Source organism: Manacus candei, unplaced genomic scaffold (genome assembly GCF_025592945.1).
Source record: "Manacus candei isolate 608988 ecotype Guabito, Panama unplaced genomic scaffold, ASM2559294v1 h1tg000077l, whole genome shotgun sequence".
NCBI lineage: Eukaryota > Metazoa > Chordata > Aves > Passeriformes > Pipridae > Manacus > Manacus candei.
Window position 1 is genome coordinate 5,015,458 of NW_026138125.1, and position 20,034 is coordinate 5,035,491.

Sequence of the window (20,034 nt, forward strand, 5' to 3'; positions counted from 1 at the left end):
AATTACAAGCAAATAGTAAGAAAATGTTTGGATTCTTACATAAAACTAATAATTACATAACATCTAACCAAACATTTTCCATTGTTCTGCTCAAATGTGCTTTAAACAACAAACTGTAACTGTTCTATCTCCTCCCTCCAACCCCAAAATCGTATTACATCTTCTGCCTGGTGCTTTCCTATTATTAACAACAAGAGGTTTCATTTATCTGCTTTCATCCAAAAATGCTGAAGAGCTTAACAAACACTAATTAAACCTCGCAACACTCCTGTGAGGTAGGTAGGTATTGTTATCTCTACTTTACAGATGAGAAAACTTGAATTAAAAATTGTGATTTGCACCATTTCCCAACAGCAGCTTTACAGTAAAGCAAAGAGCAGAAGAAAGGAAAAGTGACTCCTATGTCCCTACTTCCAAGTCACCACAAGACACATTTTCTTTCAAACCAGGAGGATTTTACTTGACATTTTGCCACACGTGAGAAAAATATTCTGAAAAGCAGCGTTAATTTATCATTACCATCATCCTTTCTAAGGAAATACAGACAAATACATCTTTTACCCAGACTGTACTTTCATTATTTCATTATGAAAATGAGACAAAATTGTATCCTCTTCATCTGGCTAGCTGATGAATTCAATCTTCAAAAGGAAAATCCACACTTCTTGAAACCATATGAATTGTTTCTCATATGACTGAATCCCTGATTTCCTCTTTTCATTTACGTTTCTTAACAACATTTATTTTTTCCCAATTCTTTTACCTTCTTTTCTAATTACTTCACATTGTACTTTCCTCACTCCTACCTCATATTTTTTTTATTCTTTAGACTTTATCAGTAATACAGTAAAATCTAGAAAGGATTGACTTAGATACAGCATATCAGCTACTACCTTGATGGGTCATCTATCCATTTTTCCTGTCTCAAACTACTCTCACTTCCAATCTTCTCCTTCTCACTTCCAACCTTTTCCTTTGTACATCCTCTATATCTTCTGTCTGATAGGTTCACAACCTCAGAATGTCTTCTATTTCACCATCCTGCTTCACTCCCCATTAGGAAACCTCCAATTTGAATACAGTCATTCCTTCACTGTTCCCAAAGCAAAATCTTCACGGCTCCCTTGCATTATTTTTTTGCCTCCAGCCTCACTTCCCTCTTTGTCAATTCTTCCCCACTCCAATTGTTTCATACACCTTTACAAACAATCTCTTTCTTCCTCCTCCATCTTACCACATCAAATACAAAGTTCTCCTCTTCACCTTTGATTTTTCCCCCTCCCCAAGTAAGACTCAATGCTCATTTCCTCACATTCTTTTCATTTTCCTTAGACTTGTTTGGTAAATCTCAACTTCCCAGCAGAAAAAGGAAGCTTTTAACACATTGCCAAAGAGTTAACCACTCATTTATCAATTCTACTCCACATGCTCTTTCCAGTCCACCCAATCTTCTGCATTTTTCCCTCCTTTTCAGCCCCTGCTCCTGAATACTTTAAGTCTAACACTCTTCTACACCTGTTCTGTTTCAACCTTTGGTTTTCTACACTCCTTCTCTCACCTTCTACCCTTGGCCTCTTCTATTAAGTATAAACACATATTACACGTATGTACAAATCTGTACCAGGACAAACCAGACTGTCCCAGACAGGTAAAACTACTTCAAAGATGCTTTCAATGGACATGCAGACCACTGAAGATAAGAAACAACTATTAAAATACAAGTAGATTCAAGATTTTTTTTTGACAAAACGGCTGTTACATTTTTGTCGAAATCTCATGATTTTTCTATGACTTTATTTCTCTTATTTTAGAATCAGCACAGGAAGTTAAATTAAGTCTTTTTTTTTTTTTTTAAACCATACAAGTTAGCACTTCTTGTTTGTACTGCTTGCTCTAATGAAGTGAGCCTACATTTGCCAGTGCACAGTAAAAATAGGTAGCTCTGTTATTCATATACTCTCTGCAAGCAGCAGCTCACAGGCTCTGAGAACTGCTCTCATCATATGGAAGCTGAAATAAATGTTCAGTCACTGTTTTCTCTTCCAGCTCTCAAAATTACAGCTGGATTCTTAAAGCATTACATGTGGTTTCTTGCACTTTAAAGCTTCTGAACTACTTGAATTGCAAGACGCAAAAGTTCTGCCCACAGACACTTTCTTGCTCCCACTGATTTCAGGCTACAGCCAGAAAAGTATCAAATGGAAGTAAAATGTTGCTTGTTTCATGGAATATACTGGTCAGTGTGTACAGAAAGCCCCAAGTTATACTTCAGCTGAGCAGGACCGGTATCCATCTATTTCTTTTTCATCACTCCACAAAGGTGAATTTCAGAAGAACCTACTACATAAAATATTGTATCACGACAGGTTGACAGAGATGGGGGTGTTCAGCCTGAAGAAGGCTCTGGGGAGACATTAGAGCCCCTCACAGGCTACAAGAGAGCTGGAGAGGGACTTTGGACAAGGGCCTGGAACGACAGGACAAGGGGGAATGGCTTCACGCTGACAGAGTCAGGGTTAGATGGGATAATGGGAAGGAATTCTTGGCTGTGAGGGTGGTGAGGCCCTGGTACAGGTTGCCCAGAGAAGCTGTGGCTGTCCCATCCCTGGAAGTGTCCAAGGCCAGGTTGGACGGGGCTTGGAAAAACCTGGGAGAGTGGAATGTGTCCCTGCCCACGGCAGGGAGTGGAAAGAGATGGTCTTTAAAGTCCCTTCTAATTCAAACCATTCTATGATTCCGTATCTGGGAGTATAAAAAGCCAGTGTTAGGGAAATCAAAATGCTCCAACAGTTTTTTGCTGTTTAGTTACCATCATATTATTTAAATCCTCAACTTTTACATTATTTCACAACAAACATACTAACTACTGGAAACAAATTGATGTGCTCTTGGTTACTATTTGTTTCCATTTCGACATGACTTGCTGATGCTCTGTCCATTTCTGCATGCACAAAGGTCAGGAGTTATTTAATCTCTGCAGGCATAAAAAGTTGCCTTTTTTTTCCCCTTTTAATATCCCCTAAGGTTACCCATCCCTTTGCATTCAGCTATTGAGAAGACTATCTGAAATCCTTTGAAAATTTCAGATATGCAGCACAGATCAGTAAGTTCCAATATGAGGGTCCTCTCACAGCACATTAGTCTCACTGTCCACTACTGTCATTTACTTCTTGCTTGATTCTCAATGTTTTGGTTTTTCTTTTTTTTTTTTTTTAATTTTAGTGGATTCTTATCTCCAAAGCCACGAATGATGTAAGCCTTGCCTACCATGGAAACTGCCACTGAGCAAACACTCTCCAATGCTTCAAACCAGGTTGGAACCTGCAGAAAATTTGTTTCAGTGAGACTCCTACTCTTTTGTGTTTTCCTCTTTAGATATATCAACCCTATCAGCATTCAAAACAGTCACTTTTCCCAAATATGGGAGAGACAACAGAAAACAAAATTGATTCTGAAACTCTCTAATAATTCATTTTTAACTCCTTATTACATTAAAAAAAAACCATTTGCCTCTGTAATAAATGCTTTGGGAGGAGTGTAATAAATTACCCTTCTCTGTGGCATGTGAAATTCCAGAGAAACTTAGTTCTGCTCTTCTGAAGCCCCTCACTGGGCAACATCAGACCAAAGCGTGAGCAGGAGCTTCTTGGGCATCAGAGAAACACCGGGAACATCAGACACTGAAGCATGTGTAGGTGTATTAGCAGTCCTACCATCCATCTGTCAGAAATCTTCGATGTTCCTGCACATCACCCACTGGCAGAGCTGTCTGCCAAGCAAAAATATTATGAAATGTTCATTATATCCTCAAATCTCTCCCCCCCCCCTTCCCTAGGAGGAAATGGAAAAACCTGTCTCTCCACACACACACACACACACACACAGACTCACATTCGTTACCAAGAAACGGTGAAAGACTTTCAAATTCACCCAGAAAGAAAATGTACCAAGAGACCTGGGCTGTGAATTTAGATTTATTCTAGCAAACTTTACTTACCAGAGGATATACTGACTTTTAGTTCACATATATCTCATTTTTAAGGTACGTTAAAGACCGAGTTTACAATTAACTGAACAGACAGCGTACAAAAGGCTTTTAGAACTACACCATATGGTCGAGGGAAAGGAACAATCTGGACTATCCACATTTCAATCTGCAGGCTTGTCCACCTCTATAACACATTGTATTGCTGTAATAAAATATTAAGATAGAATTTTAAAAGTGAAAATATCTATCTTTTGCACTACTAGGGAACAAGGCATCCCACAGTCTAGTGCGTTTAATAAATATTTTAACTTTTATGATTTTGGCTTGCTGAATCAGATATAGTCAATAAAATTCCCAATTCATTTAAAACTGTAGTTCCAGAAGGATATGGGTGGGTATTCATCTTATACTTCAGGGAAATAAAAAATACCAGTTTACACGGGGTATACTGGCAGCAGTTAATGTAACAGATGACACATTCTTGGAAATTAAATAAAAGCAGAAAGAAAATACCCATTGTTGCTCAGTGAAGGACTACACATGGTCACAGCTGGAACCAGTGTAAATCATTCATTAATAAAATTCTGTTGTAGTAGTCACTTTTTTTCTGCTTTTCAAATGCCAATAGAAAAAAAAGACTTTTTCAATTCTCTGCAGAAAGGAAACACTTGCAAGTATTTCATAGTAACTATTAAACTTACTAAATCTTTGCAGAAAACAAATGCCTGCAAGGAAGGCATTGTTAGCACTAAGGAAAAATATAAATACTTCTGTATTTTATATGTAATCCCAGAACACAGTCCAAGAAGATACCTGCTACACTCTGGCCTGACTTCTGATTGCACAGAATCCAAATCTTGAGAAAAATCATCCGAAGCCTTTGTAGGGCACATTTTATAATGTAAAGAATAAAAATACAGCCTTGTGAGTCATATCCCTCAATGTAAACTGGAAAGTTGCACTAGATTAAATGCAGACACTCCAGAGGGATCATGTAATACTCAAGTATTCCATGATTACACACTCTGTTGGATATAGGTATCACAGGCTCATGGCCAATTATCCTATGATCCCAGGTTCTTTCAGACTATAGACTTCTTCATTCTTGAGCTGTGACCCCTAGTATCCTTAAAAAAAAAAAAAATTAACTATTTCAAGTTTTTTGTTTCGTTGTCTCCAATAGCAGGAAAAAACCTCACTTAAATCTATATGACCTTACAGTTAGTGACTTCTTAAATCACAAAAATCAGATTATCCCCTACAATTATTTTGAAAGCAACCTCCTGGAATCTAAATTCTGGCATGTTCGTTGTCCTACTACTCACAACACTATAGGATAAGAGCACTGTTTTTCTGATCCTTTTGGAGAAACTACCAAGAGCAGTAAACAAAGTATGCCATTTGATGGTATAGACTGCCACAATATAAACTAAATGGGACAGGTTTTCCTCCACACCAAAAGAAAAACGAAAATCACCCCACTCCTCACCACCGTGTACAAACACCGCAAAGAGCAGAGCATTTAAAATTGTCAAGAATTCCTTTAATTGAAAGGTTTCTTTGAATTTAAAAGCTAAAAATACATTATCTCCCTCATTCTGTGCCTACTAAAGCAGTCTGAGCAAAGACTTAAAGCACCTTGGCTTGAGAGGATATGTGGGTTTTACTGCCGAGCCTGCTAAGGACTGCTCAAATCTCTCCCAAGCCACGGGCCCTCAGAACAAGCCCTGTGCAGCTGGTGGGAATGCTCCAGTGGAAACTTCAACACATGCTTACATTTTCACATGATCAAAGGCTCAATTGCTCTGTTCTCCAGTTTACTGCAGTTATTCCTACCTCACAGTGACACCCTCAGCAAAGGGAGATACTTTCTATGAAACTGGTTAATGTTAAAAAAAAAAAAAAAAAAAAGAAACCTCTCAGTTTTCCAGTAATTAACTTCAAGTGGGATGAAGTGACAGTTCAAAGCACCATCGCTGCTAAGAGCATTACTTACACCCAGAAGGAAATCACTACCTAAGAAAACCTGAATATAGAAAAGAAATGTAACAATTTTATCAAATTCAGAAAGAAAAAAAAGACACAAATGTTGTGCTAACTTCTAATTTAGCAATTATCTGTGTACTCTTTGTCAGAATGGGTAAAATCTGAAGGCAGGGAAGTGAATTGAGTACGTAAGTGCTACAGAAAAATCTGTACCTAAAGAAAAGCAACTGCAGAAAGCATCAGCTCTCACACGTGTACAGGCCATGATGCAGAGAGGCAGCTTTTATGTAAGATACCATTTTCTGCTCTTCCTGTCTTCGAAATAATAAAAATACTGCTTTTTTGGTAACAGGAAAACGCAGTAAGGCAGATCCTCACTGGCCAGGATACACAGTTAAAACTTACTTCACTTTGTTTGGTGATGTGTGTCCATTTCAATAAAATAAAAATAAATAATAAAAGCTGTTGAAAAGTGTATCTGACCAACTTGTGGCTTTAAAAGAACATTTGCAGGAGAATTAGATAGTATAATTCTCCAGCTGATCAAAGGAGGCTGCCATTATTCCCAGGAAAAGCAGCCAGGCACCTCGCTTTTCTCCATCCCAAACCCTGCCAGACATCCCACTCTTCAGAACTCTGTCCAAAGGGCTCTGCAACATAATGAGAACAGGCCTAGTTTCTCTGCTTCCAGATGAAATGTAAAAAAAAAAAAAAATAAAAAAAAAATAAAAATAATTTCACAGGGAAAAAGGCACATCAGGTCAAATTCAGGTACGTATCCCTGTCATGCTTCACATGCCCACACACTATTTTCTCCTTCAACTACACCACATACACCTGAGAGCTTTTTTTAATCTAACACCTTACAAAGTGCATTGATTCTTCTAACTGGTATCAAAAGAATCATGACTACAGAGAATCACTGACTCATTAGGTTGGGAAGGATCTCCAAAGTCATCAAGTCCAACTGTTTCCTCAGCACTGCCAAGGCCACCACTAAAACCATGTCCCCAGGTGCCAGATCTACACATCTTTTAAATCCCTCCAGGGATGGGGACTCCACCACTGCCCTGGGCACCCTGTTCAGGTTTGACAACCTGGTCAGTGAAGAAATTTTTCCCAATATCCAATCTAAACCTCCCCTGGCACAGCCTGAGGCCGTTCCCTCTCCTCCTGTCCCTTGTTCCCTGGGAGCAGAGCCCGGCCCTCCCGGCTCCCCCCTCCTGTCAGGGAGTTGCAGAGCCAGAAGGTCCCCCCTGAGCCTCCTTTTCTCCAGGCTGAGTCCCCCCAGCTCCCTCAGCCCCTCCTGCTGCTCCAGCCCCTTCCCCAGCTCCATTCCCTTCCCTGGACAAGCTCCAGCCCCTCAATGTTCTTGTCACGAGGGGCCCAAAACTGAACCAGGGATTTGAGGTGTGGCCTCACCAGTGCTGAGTATGTGACTTTAATTGCTTCCATGCCTAATTGCCGCTACCTGGCAGCTCTCCAGCTGCCAGCTGAGGCCACCGTTCAGGCTACCTGAGAAGCCATGTCATGGGTTGGCAGCTGCACCTTCACCAAGCAACACCACCAGCACCACACATGGGTCCAGGAAAGTCAAACAGCATTAAAAAAAAAAAAAAATCCAACTTATAAAAATATACAACTATTTATCATTTTCCTCACTGGAAACCCTGTACCCAGCTCTAGGTAGACTGGTTCTTTCAAATGAAGTGTGACAGGGTGAAAAAGGCAGTATTTAGTCTAGTTAGGAAACATATGACAGATATAAGCTAATGTTAATGCTAGGAAAGCTAAAATTTATCTTTACTAATCCCTCTCAATGGAAACAATAGGACAGAATTAAAAATGACAAAGTTAAGATGAGGAAGCACATTTTAGGGAGGTATGAAAAGGAGAGACAAGGAGGCATACGAGGAAGGCTGCTGCTGCCTCACCTAGAGAGCTGCAATTTGTTTCCATCATCTCTATTTAAATCAGTTTAACAACTTTCTCATGCAGACAAGCATCAGGATTATTAATTTCAGTGAATATTACTGAGTAGGCACACAAAACCCAAGTTCAGGCATTTAAATTTCTGGGCTGATTTACACTTTAAGTCACAAGTAGGAGTCATTTATACTGAAAGGTAATGAACAAGTTAATTTCTTTCGTTTAGATCATTAAGGCAAAAAAGTCCTCACTACAGTTACATAAATGAAGATGAAGTTATTCATAGAAAAGGAATAAATGTTTCCAAAACATGCTGTTGCTCTGCACCAGAAAAGAAACCATCACAGAAAGAATGACACTGCTGGGTGAGAGAAAGGATAATAAAACTGCACCAAGAGCGAATTTCACACTGAAGGGAGGAGTTGATTAATATTTTTGACAGTAAGAGAATAAAAAGAGGCTGGGCTTAACCCAACAGCTATTTTACAACCTAAATTTTATTAAACTGGTATTATAATTTTGTAATTGTGTATTAAAATGCGGCCCACATTAGTCAGTGAACAGCCTTTAAGTGAACGCTTTGCTTTCTTTAGCAAGACAAGTCTTCAACGCCAACTGCAAATACCAAAGCCTTCTTGCACTCAAATGCTTTCAGCGTTTTTTTTCTCCTGTTTTACTCAAAATACGCAAACTTGGATGCCTACAACTAGCACATAAACCTGAAATATGGCATTTAAATCCACTCATTAAAAGCTAAGCACTCAAATGGGCTGAAGAGCAAAGCTGAAGCAAAAGCAACTACTCCCTCAACCAGGAGCAGCAAGGATTTACTCCAAGGGTAAAAGCCTCAGGGCTTGGGGTGTCTCAAATTCGAGCCCTAACTCTCGCATTTTTAAGGTGACACATCGCTGCTCTGTGATTTTCCATGAGGTTGGTGGGGTTTCTTTGAAAAACCAAAACCAAGTGACAAGCTCACGTGCCGGGTACAGGGGGGTGCTCTCAAAACGCTCACAGCGTCACTTTTCATCTTCTAAGACATAAATTCATGTGATCTTTGAACAACTATTTATTTCACACCAAACCAGATATCTCCCTAAAGCCTACCAATACAGCCTGCAGGCATATTTCTTAAATAAAAGTACTGAATCCTTGTATACTTAAAATTTGCATAGCAAAGGGATGAATCAACTATCACAGAAGTAGTAACACTGTGCAGCAACCGCTCACCTCTCGCAGAAGAAGAAAAACCCTGTTTGTGGGGTTTGGGTGGGACTCTACAAGTGCTTTTCTTGTTTCACAATTGAGAAATATCATTTTCTTGCAGAACTCTGACAAGCACAACTGCTGTTCAAGCTATTCAAGGAACCAGTTCTGTTTATGCAATTTATATTTTGCATATATAAACCACAGCACCTCTTTACTTGTAGATTTTATTTCGGCTTAAAAGTAAATGAGATTGTACACACCCAATTCAATTAAATTGAATTAGCAAGACTAATTTGGAATAACTCAAATAACTTTCTGTACTGTCTTTGCTGCAAGATGTATTTCTGCCTACAGAGATGCTTCAGTTTTAACAAATCTCACTATGGGATTTCCAGTAGCACCTAAATTTTCGTGATATATCAATAAAAGAAATATAAGGTGTTAAACAGGTCTGCATTTGACAGAACTCAATCACTCTGTTGGCCTGATTGAGTTTAAGCATTCCAAAAATAAGCAGTTATAGCAGTAAACAGGGAATGAAGCCCTCTCAAAATTAAGATGTGAATTCTGTACAGCTGTTTATAGAGCACAGGAGTAACTTTTTTTTTTACCTGAAGAACCAAAAAGTAGTGGAGGAAAGTCCAGCAGGAAAGACTCTGCTCAATTGCTCATTTGAGAGATATTTAAGGTTCAATTAACTCTGCTTGCACTAATGGACCACAATTAAAGCTTTTCAAAAACTACTAGAGGAGCTCTACTGAGAAACTGTGGTGGAGGCTATTAACACATGATACACTATCTCCTGTGATCTAAAAAAATACTTATCTGCTACATAGAAGAACATAAGTTAAATGTCAGTTGGCTCAATATTTTCTAAGAAAAGGCTGTTTTCCAGAAAAGCACGTGTCTGTAATGGGGCTGCTGGCAGAGTCCCTCCAGCACAGAGCTGCACCTACTCGCACAAGAGCTCTCAGGACTGGGCATACATGGAATATTCTATATATTACATATTTTTAAATATAATACACATTGCATTATAACATTTTTGTATACTTTATTACGTAGCATATGCTTATAGACCCATATATTATATATACACATGTATATTCTTATGTAATATATAACATGATAAACACACATGTTCCAAACATGACCCAGCTTTATATTTACTCCCCATATCAAGCACTGGAGTGACGTAATTTCCTAAATGGCCCCATGACAACTAATGTAATTACACTGAAATACTATTAGCCATATTTATATTGGGGATAGTCTTACCACAGTTCTTAAAGACCTGCTCTGCAGCTCAGGAATTAACTGTATCTCCTCAGCCCAGTGTGACTAGTCAGTTTGACATTTTACCTTGTGCAGTGACTCAAACTCCTCCCACTCTCATCATTCAGTGGAGACAGTTTGGATTTAAATCAGTTTAAATATGGTTCAGGTAACATATACTCACATGACCTCTTTTTTTTTTCCTAATATCTTATTTTAATTCACCAAAGCGAACTAGAACGAGATGATCTTTAAAGGTCCTTTTCAACTCAAACCATTCTGTGATTCTATGAAATGAAAATAATTGTGTTGTTATTCATAACTGTGTTACATTCTGCCATGCCCAAGTGGAAATTTAGGGTTCTCTGGCTAAGAAGTCACACCTGATAACTCAAGAAGCTTGCACATTAAGACTTCATGTTAACATCTGTTAAAAAAAACATCATTTGTTAAAAAAAAAAAAAAAAAGGAAAGTTTTGCTTCTTTCACCCCAAATTCAGCTTATAGAAGGTCACACTCCAGCTCACTATGTCCCCACTGGTCACAGAACATTTGGAACAAAGAGGTTCTGCATAGACTCATTTTTTATCTTATTTTTTCCAGTTTTGCCATATTTACAGGCACATGCAATGAAACCAGGGCTCCTGAAAAAACAAAACGGTTTAACTGCCAGGAGTTTGCATGCATGTGCTGTAAAATACACATGGTACAAATTATATATCTAATTATATATATATATTTATACACACATTTCTTTATACATTACAAATTATACACACAAAAAAATACATACATCCTGTATAAACTTGCAACTATTATTTAATTTTTATTTAAGTCACGTAATTCTTACAACTGTGATTTAGGAAACACAGCACCAGCTCTACCAGAATGCCAAAGAAAGTTGATTCTAGTCAAATATTTCCTTTTGACTGAAGTGCAAATCGCCTGAGCTGAATGTGTATGAACTAATTAGCAAAGCAGGTATCCCCAAGCTGTGAGCAACTTCTCGCTCCTCAGGCTACCAAACAGCAGATACTTCACCACTTTTAATGACCATCAATCCCACAAGCAACCGAATCATGTTTGGCAAACAAAATATGAAGATGTTTTCAGAGATGTTCTTCCTGTTTCTTATTCATACTGAAGTGGAAGTTAGCACTTAAAATATTTTGAAGAACTACCCTTGCTTTTGTGCTGGAATCACTGGAGGTGTGATTATGGCATGTAAATCCCTTCAGATTAAATGCCTTTATCAAAACATCTTACAGGTACATTAAAAACCGAAGGGGCATAAACAGTTCTGGCAGCTTGTAGCTCAAGTTGGTGATCTTTGCAATTCATAAACATCGACACTTGGGCTGGTTTGCAGGGGAATACAACCAACTAATTATTATCTTCTGCTTAAGGGCACGTGTGGTGAGCTCTGCAGGTATCGCCTCTGCTTTTAGACTAATGTATTGCCTCTTCAAGCCTATCAATGTAACAACTGCTGCTGCATTCTACAGCATTTCTAGTGTTACCCAACTGCTTTATATTCAAAGAGAGCACACTGAAACTTCTGAAAGATGCTGCTAAGAAAGAAGTTGCAGTTCCAGTGAATTACTCTTTACTTGCAAAGAGTAATTTTATATTGTTCAATAAGAGACGGAGAATCACAGAATGATTTGGGTTGGAAGGGAACTTAAGGATCATTTCATTTCAACCCTGCCCTGAGCAGGGACACCTTCCACTAGATCAGGTTGCTCCAAGCCCCATCCAACCTGGCCTTGGACACTTCCAGGGATCCAGGGGCAGCCACAACTTTTCAGGGTAACCTGTGCCAGGCCCTTACTACCCTCACAACAAAGAATTTCTTCCTAATATCCAACATAAATCTACCCTCTGTCAGTTTGAAGTCATTCTCCCTTCTCCTGTTTCTCCAGACCCTTGTAAACAGTCCCTCTCCATCTTTCTTGTAGTCTCCCTTCAGGTACTGGAAGATCACAATTAGGTCACCCCAAAGCTTCTCTTCTCCTGGCTGAACAATCCCAATTCTCTTCACCCTTCCTCCATCCCTCTAATCACATTCACTTGCTACTTATCACAGAGACAGCCTAAAGACAACGTAAACTGAGCTGAGAGTCTGAGCCAATGATAACTTCAGGCTCCTTTCACCAATAAACATCCAATACCAGAAGCTTCTTTAAGCTTCTTTAAGAATTGCAATTAAAACACGAGAAAAAATACTGTCATGGCTACATCCAGCAAAAGAAATATAGGTTACTATCAGCCTGTTATTCAGAGACTGCAAAGAGGATTTTAAAGTAGGTGAAGCATAATTATTCAAACTAGAAGATTCTTAAGGTCAGTCATGCTTGATGGAGAAAGAAGTTTAGTGACAACCAAGAGTCACCCAACCTTGAAGCAAGACAGCAAGGACTGCCCCATGACACAGTTGGGGAGAGAACATCATCCACCAGCACAACCAGTGCAGCTTCTGGAGCAGCTCTGAATACTCACCTCCAGATTATTTTATCCTGATTTTTCACCAGCTGACATCAAGTTTTGTGGTGCATTTAGTCGTAAACTTTGGAGAATCTCAGTCCTGACTTTGGTTCACAAGGTGTTTATGCTTCCTCTTTCCATTAAAGTTAGCCATAGTAAGAATCCTATTTGCAATCCTGTTAAAATGAGCACTCCAGGCAATAGTTGGGGTTCTTACCATTTCACTTCAGTGCAGATTTCGGCCCAGTAAGTCTAACTCAGTATTTTCCACCCAGAATTGCAAGCATTACTTTCATTTCTTCATGCAGGGGATTGGTATGATTGGTAAGGAGCAGTTTCAGTATTACAAATAATGAGGCAGCACAAATTCTAGAAAACAAAAACTTCCTGAGCAAAACTAGCAGCCTCTTCAAACACTATTGGTACCATTTTGTTATTAACTATTTCCTCACTAAATCACTTTTTGTTTTCAATTTAGATTCACAGATATGCCAGGCTCCTAAATAAAACATCAATTCAAAGACTGAAGACATTTTACATGCAGTTTACAGCTAATGCATTTCCAAAGTTGAAAGAAAACACAGCAAAGTTAGATAAAAACAGTAGTGAGATTCTGTAAATAGATTCAAGTCTTCAAAAGAAAATCATTCACTGCATGCAGCTTTAAAGCAGGTCTTTCAAGTTAGGATTAAATTAAACGTTTATTTAGTGACACGACACTAAATAAAAACAGTACTAAAAGATGCAAGTGCAAAAACAATCATGATCACCCAAATACCCTTATTTTGGTACAAGAAGCTCTACAGGTTCTAACAGCTCTGCCTGCATGAGTGGGTTGATGGCTCTACTCATTTAAGTTGTGTTTCCATTACTGGGTTGTATGTGCTTACGGGAAGATAAACAGAACAACCACATCTTCGTGATGGGGAAATCTTTGTGCTGGAGAGCAGAATCAGGCAGATGAGCAGCTCACACTTAAATTACTGGCAGTCACATGTATAAAGCTGGGCACAAGATTAAGCCAAAACACCTTTCCTCAGCATGTGCTGCAGTAATGCTTTATAGGTTATTACTGATGCCAAAATTAATTTTTTTCTATTTGTTCTTTGATCACAATTGTTTGGGTTGGAAGAGATCTCAAAGATCACCTCATTACACCTCCCTGCCATGGGCAGGGACATTTTCCACTAGCCCAGGTTGCTCCAAGCCCCGTCCAACCTGGCCTTGGACATTTCCAGGGATGGGGCAGGCACAACACGACCTGTTCCAGTAGGCTTTTGCAAATCCCTTTAAATGGAGACATCCCTTTTGGGCTAAGCAGAGTTGAACACAAATCAATAAGAGCAGGATGTATCATTAAAACTCACTGGCAGCTAAAACGCAGGGTCCTTTCAAACACCACGTGAAAGCCATGAGTGCAGGGAGCAGCAGTATCTGAGCGAGCTTTAGCTGGCAGGGATAAAAAGAAGTCAGAAGAAAGGTTTAGCAACCAAGATAAGCATTTTCCATGAATGCACACAGTAAGTAATTATGCTGCTGCCATATGCAAATCCCCATCAGTGCATCCACACTGGTACCCACCGTACCTGGCCCGACTCGCTCTAGGTGTGTTTTGCATATCTTTAAAACAACACACCTTCCCTCTTCGTGTCTGAAGACCCATCCTTTGATTTGCTGCTACGTGAATATAAAACAGCAGCAATCCTCACAAAGGAATGATAACAGCTCGCTGCTTTGATACCTATGGCAACATGACAGAAAACAGGCAATTCAAAGAAACAACTAATTCAGTTTAAAGTTGTGAAGGTATGAGGTTTGGGGTTTTTTGGGGTCTTTAACTTATCTGCAAGGCTCTTTAATCAAATTTTGTAAAGAAGTGTAAGTAGCCATTCTGAATTGATTATTACAACTTTAGGATGAGTGACACTTGACTGAAAAAGTAAAAGGATGTCAATCTCCTTTGTTTTCATTTTCAAAGAAGGAACAGGAAAATAGTCTTCTTCCTGTGTGTTCTGTGCAAAGAAGAAAATTAGAGACTGTGGTTTGGGCCCCATGGTCTTGGACTCCCCTCTCCTTCCACATTGGCTAATACATAGAAACACTTAATCTGGTAGTTTAGGTAAAATTCTTCACCAGTCTGGACAGTGCAAGCTGGACAGAAAGTGCTGTTTAACTGAAATAGTCATATTCCTGTACATGGGATGCCTGCAGGTCCAATGCACTTGTAATCTATAATTTTCCAATGCACAGAAGTTACCAAAATACCATATGGCTCTTTACTGCAGCAATTCAGTAGAGTCAAGGATTCAGGCACATTCACTCAATTTTTTTTCCTTTTTCTTCCCAAAATTTATGTTTGGATCCCAGCAACTCATCTTGTGCCATAAAATATTTACAGTTTCAACTTGTATGAAGAACTCATCAGCCTTCAGAGATAGAAGGGCCACTCTTATTGTCAAAACTGGAAGCTTCACAGTCATAACTTCATTTTCATTACAGCTTCACAGAAGACATAGAAATACATACCTCTTTTAGCTGCCAATACTCTCACAGACTAAAAAAATGCCACTCCAATCAGTAAGTTTTTGCTGACCTCAGAACACACAATTTGGTTTTGCCAAATGCTTTTTGAACTGTACAGTCACTTGGGCATTTTTAAGACTATAATTAAATTGCCAAAAACTTATTACATGACAAAAGGCAGCTTGTCTGCATAAAAAGTTTAAAAAACCCCTTTATCTTCTTTCAGTACAGAAGATAAAGGCATGTTTTAAGTCATTATTTCCTCTTTGGCTTCCCCCCTAGGTGCAGGGAGGGGTTTTAGTTTCCATTCTAAGCTGAGATGAACCAGTCAGCACAGCAAGCTCATTCAGTGTCCTAAAACTATCACAATCTAAAATCCAGGATTTATTTCAAAACTTTTATGCCCCAGGTGAGCCAGGACCAAGAGTTCTGCACAGGTTGCATCTCAGTGAGAGAATTTCTTCCTAAAGATCTGCACCCCTATCTGTTACAGGGTCTCTAAGCCAGTAAAAGTTAAATATCCCTTAAGTGAAGAGATGTGTGTATATATATACATACATATTTTTATATAAAGTCCATATTTGGAATACTTTGAGCCCATCCTAAGCAATACTTTTAAATTGCTTGTAACTGTGGCCCTGCAACATGCTTAGAATTGCTCTGTTTTATGAACATTATTAATTCATGAAAAATTAAAAGAAAGAAACAACACACAAAGAACAATAAAAAAAAAAAAAGTCGCAAAACAAGGTAGAAAATTGGTATTTTAAGATTTACTTCTGCAAGAGCTATTCTGGTTACACCAGGGGCCTACCAAGCATGTTGGTTCAGTTGAACTGGCAGCACAATGGCAGGTTCCAGCCAGCACCCATCCAGCTGTTGTTTCCTACCAAACATCAGAGTAACTACCCCTGTTTTGGCTTGTTAAAAAAAAAAAAAAAAAAAAAGAGAAGATACTGTTGAAAGATATGCTGAAACAGTGATCTAATGAGATTACACACTGGAAATCACCTAAAAATAATTATTAGCTTTTTACCAGAATCCTGTGAAATTTCCAGTAGATAATATTCAAATTTCAGTTGTCAGGAAAAGCACCTATCAGCCTATGTATAAATAGATATGAGTACATACAGTGCACCAACTCAAGGTCTACACTTGCCTTTTCTTCTGCAGGGGAGACATGTCAGAAGGGGTCCTAGCTTTAGTCTCTGCAGCACCTCCACAGCAGTAACCACATGATTCAAGACTGTCTGTACTCCTTCCTCACTGCTACTGTTTCAACACAGGATATTGTTTTGCTTTGCACCAAGACATATTCCTCAGATTTTAAAGTGCTACATTTCCATAATTTAGGAAAAAAAAAAAAAAAAAAAAAAAAAACCACAAAAAACCCAAGCTTCTCATAGTAACACCCCACAGAGCAATGGAAGACTTCAGAAGTTTTTAGAATCCTAGAATGATCTGTGTTGGAAGGGACCCTAAAGATCATCTCATTCCATTCTTCCACTATCCCAGGTTGCTCCAAGCCCTGTCCAACCTGTCCTTGGACACTTCCAGGGATCCAGGGGCAGTCGCAGCTTCTCTGGGCAACCCCTGCCAGGGCCTCATCACCCTCACAGGGAAGAATTCCTTCCTTCCCTGGTTTTAAATTATCATTTGTAAGCCTCCAATGATTTTGAAAAATTCTTACATCAGCTAGGCTTCTATTAGGCTTTTACTTGTGAAAATTAGCCTTGTTAAAAATTAAATTAATTCAATTTAAAACAGAGTTGCATGTCCTTTGTGAAAACGACTGACCACGCAAGACAAATGTACAAATTCAGAGGGAACTGGCTTCAAACAATAGAAGTCTCTGCTCACTGCAGGGGCAGTTGGACTAAATGGCCTTTAAAGGTCTCTTCCAATCCAAACCATTCTAGGACTCTATGAACAGAAATGGATCAGGTACAGTGAACAGATGCACCCCACAATCCAGCTCGTCATCAGCACTCTGCCACTTTTCCAGATGGGATGAGGACAAGGTGAGTGCTCAGGTGAAGTGGAAAAGGCTTGTGAAGGAGAGAGGTGGTTGGGAGAAGACCAGAGCAGAGGCTTTCATTCTTCTGGACCTGAGCAGCCAAGAACACAACTGTCACCTCCATAATTCTGCAACTTGCACACTGCGTTGCATTTTTATGAGTACCCTGGTGAGTAAATGAGCCAAAGGCTGAGACCAACTCTCTATTTTCTTTTACCCTTAACAACACTTGCGTACCAAAGCCTACATGTGGAACTCACTAATGTTTATGGGGTCACTTAACTGCCACTGAAGCGTGAAACGAGTTGCAGATGGACAGGTTGTGCTCACCTACCCAGGATATGCCTGGAATTAAGAGATACTGGAAGTTGGTCACCTCCAGGAGCAGCACTGGTGGTCTCCATCCAATCTTCACTCACCCCAATAAACACCTGTCTGCCCTCAGGCTTGTGCTTGCTTTATGTGTGTTCATGGTATTTCAGTGCCTCTCCCTCCCCTGTGCTCTACACCAGATGAAATTGGGCACAATTAACAGTATTTTAGAAAAAACACCCAAGTAACTTGAAGCTACATTTTCAAAAGAAGAAGGTGGAAGTCTCATGGAGGTACAATGAGGTTTTGAGCACCTACACATTTAAATTCTTTCTGAAAACAGCAGTTCAAAGACTCTCAACAACTTCTGAAAACCTTAACATGTATAATGCCAATCGTAGATGGTTGGACATCAGGATGAATTTCCCACAGAAAGTGTGATCAAACATCAGAATGGGCTGCCCAGGAGGTGGTGGAGGCATCGTACCTGGAGGTGTTTAAGAAGAGACTGGATGTGGCACTCAGTGCTCTGGTCTGGGTGACAAGGTGATGGTCAGTCACAGGTTAGACTAGATGACCTCAGAGGTCTTTTCCAACCTGATTGATTCTGTGATAGTTCCTTCTTCAAAACACAATACTTACAGTTTACTGTAAAAAATACACGATATGTAATAATTGTGCGAAGCAGCATGACTCTTTTTTTCCTGCCATCACATCAACATCACTCACTTGGGGTTTGCATCAGACAAAAGACACTGTTCTTCCTACATGAGGCTGTTTGTCCCCAGCTCTGGACAGGGGATGTCCTACCTGTCCTCTCCCACCTGCTGACACATACCAGAAGACAACACTACTTTATGGTTATGTGAACGTTCATCTCTGCCCAATTCCTGAGGCAAAACCTCCCACTGAGAAAGCACCATGGTAGTTTTAACTACTGGGGAAAAAGGGAAGGGGTTGGAGTTTTTTGTTTACTCCTGTATCTCAAATTTAATTAAATTTGAAACGTGGCAGAAATTAGGACACAAACAAATAATTAAAACTTTAATCATAAATTAATTCACTACTCAAAAACATACAGTCCTTGGCATTGATTTCATGTAAGTAATTGAAAGTCTGTTATTTCCTGCAGTACCTACTACTCAACTAGGCTTTCCAAAAAAATCTACTTTTTCAACAACTTATTTCTTGTGGCTTTGCTATCTCACTGGCTGCCTCTGCAAATAATCAAATTAGGCAAATATTTCCTACATTACACTGAGAATGACATACCATTCATTGACTTCACCCCACAGAATTTTAAAATACAAAAAAAGCTATTCTTCTACAACTTACTTACTCCCTAAAGACTCCTGACTACTCAACTGATAGTTTAATAATATTCCTATTTTATTAATATTATTGAAAAGACTGAATGAAGAATGATAGGAAAAAATCCTTCATCTTTACAATAAAAAGCAGCTGATAAAGAGCTTCTTAACAAGGCACCTTTTAGAATTTAAAAAAATCCCTGAAAAACCTAAATGCTTGGAGCAAAAATAGCTACTGTAAGGATGTAACACATCCCTGGAAGTGTTCAAGACCTGCCTGGATGCCACCCTGAGCAACCTGGCCTAGTGGAAGGTGTCCCTACCCACGGTAGGGGGGTTTGGAATGGGATGAGCTCCAAGGTCCTTTCCAACCCAAACCACTCCACGATTCTCTGATTCTAAGGAAACAGCAAGATGAGGGAGGAAAAGAGTATCACATACACAAATCAATTAGTACACCAGAAGAAATGGGTGTCAATATAAGCACCATCATCTAAGAAATATTTTGCTTCTCTGCTGTCTTGTACGAGTTTCCATCACAGCCCCTCCCTTGTTGCAGCCTGTAAGACTCTCTTTTCATTACTTCACCACATATCTATATTAATACCTCTAATTTGTTACTCTTCTATTAAATTCAGTACAGGTTGCCTGATGAATTCAAAAGTTACTGGAAAAGAAAGAGGAGAAGAGAAGGAATGGCACTGACACCCTGTGCCACACCTGCTTCTTTCCTTAAAGGGACGAGGCTTAGATGAGTTTTACAGGCACAGAACCTGTTACAATTGAGTCTTTTCATCTTGAAAATTTTTGAGACTTTGTATTTAAATATTTAATAAAAAACATTTAATTAATAATATTTAACATTTAATTTGAAAATATTGAAAATTTATTGATTCTCAGCACAAGGAAAACTAATTTTCCCCACCAACAATGATAAAATACAACCTCAATTCACTGTTGGCTACCACTACTTTGAACAATGGAATTCCACATTTTCGTTTTTT

The 20,034-nt window shown here is 39.1% G+C and overlaps 1 protein-coding gene across 17 annotated transcripts in view; it reads right to left on the reverse strand.

Annotated features, from left to right (window-relative positions):
* Window positions 1-20,034, reverse strand: part of GTDC1 (glycosyltransferase like domain containing 1) — a 171,411-nt gene that overhangs the window by 134,766 nt on the left and 16,611 nt on the right. Inside the window, exons 4-6 of one of the 17 annotated variants that reach the window (XM_051810352.1) lie at window positions 18,208-18,368; window positions 16,206-16,277; window positions 14,236-14,317 (exon numbers count right to left, since the gene is read on the reverse strand). The exons of 11 other annotated variants lie outside the window; for them this stretch is intronic. The gene's annotated coding sequence lies outside the window, so the exon portion shown is untranslated. Of the gene's footprint in view, window positions 1-14,235; window positions 14,318-14,454; window positions 15,444-16,205; window positions 16,312-18,207; window positions 18,369-20,034 lie in introns of those variants that run through there. 5 more of the 17 variants (XM_051810355.1, XM_051810353.1, XM_051810360.1 and 2 more) reach the window with 5 other exon arrangements.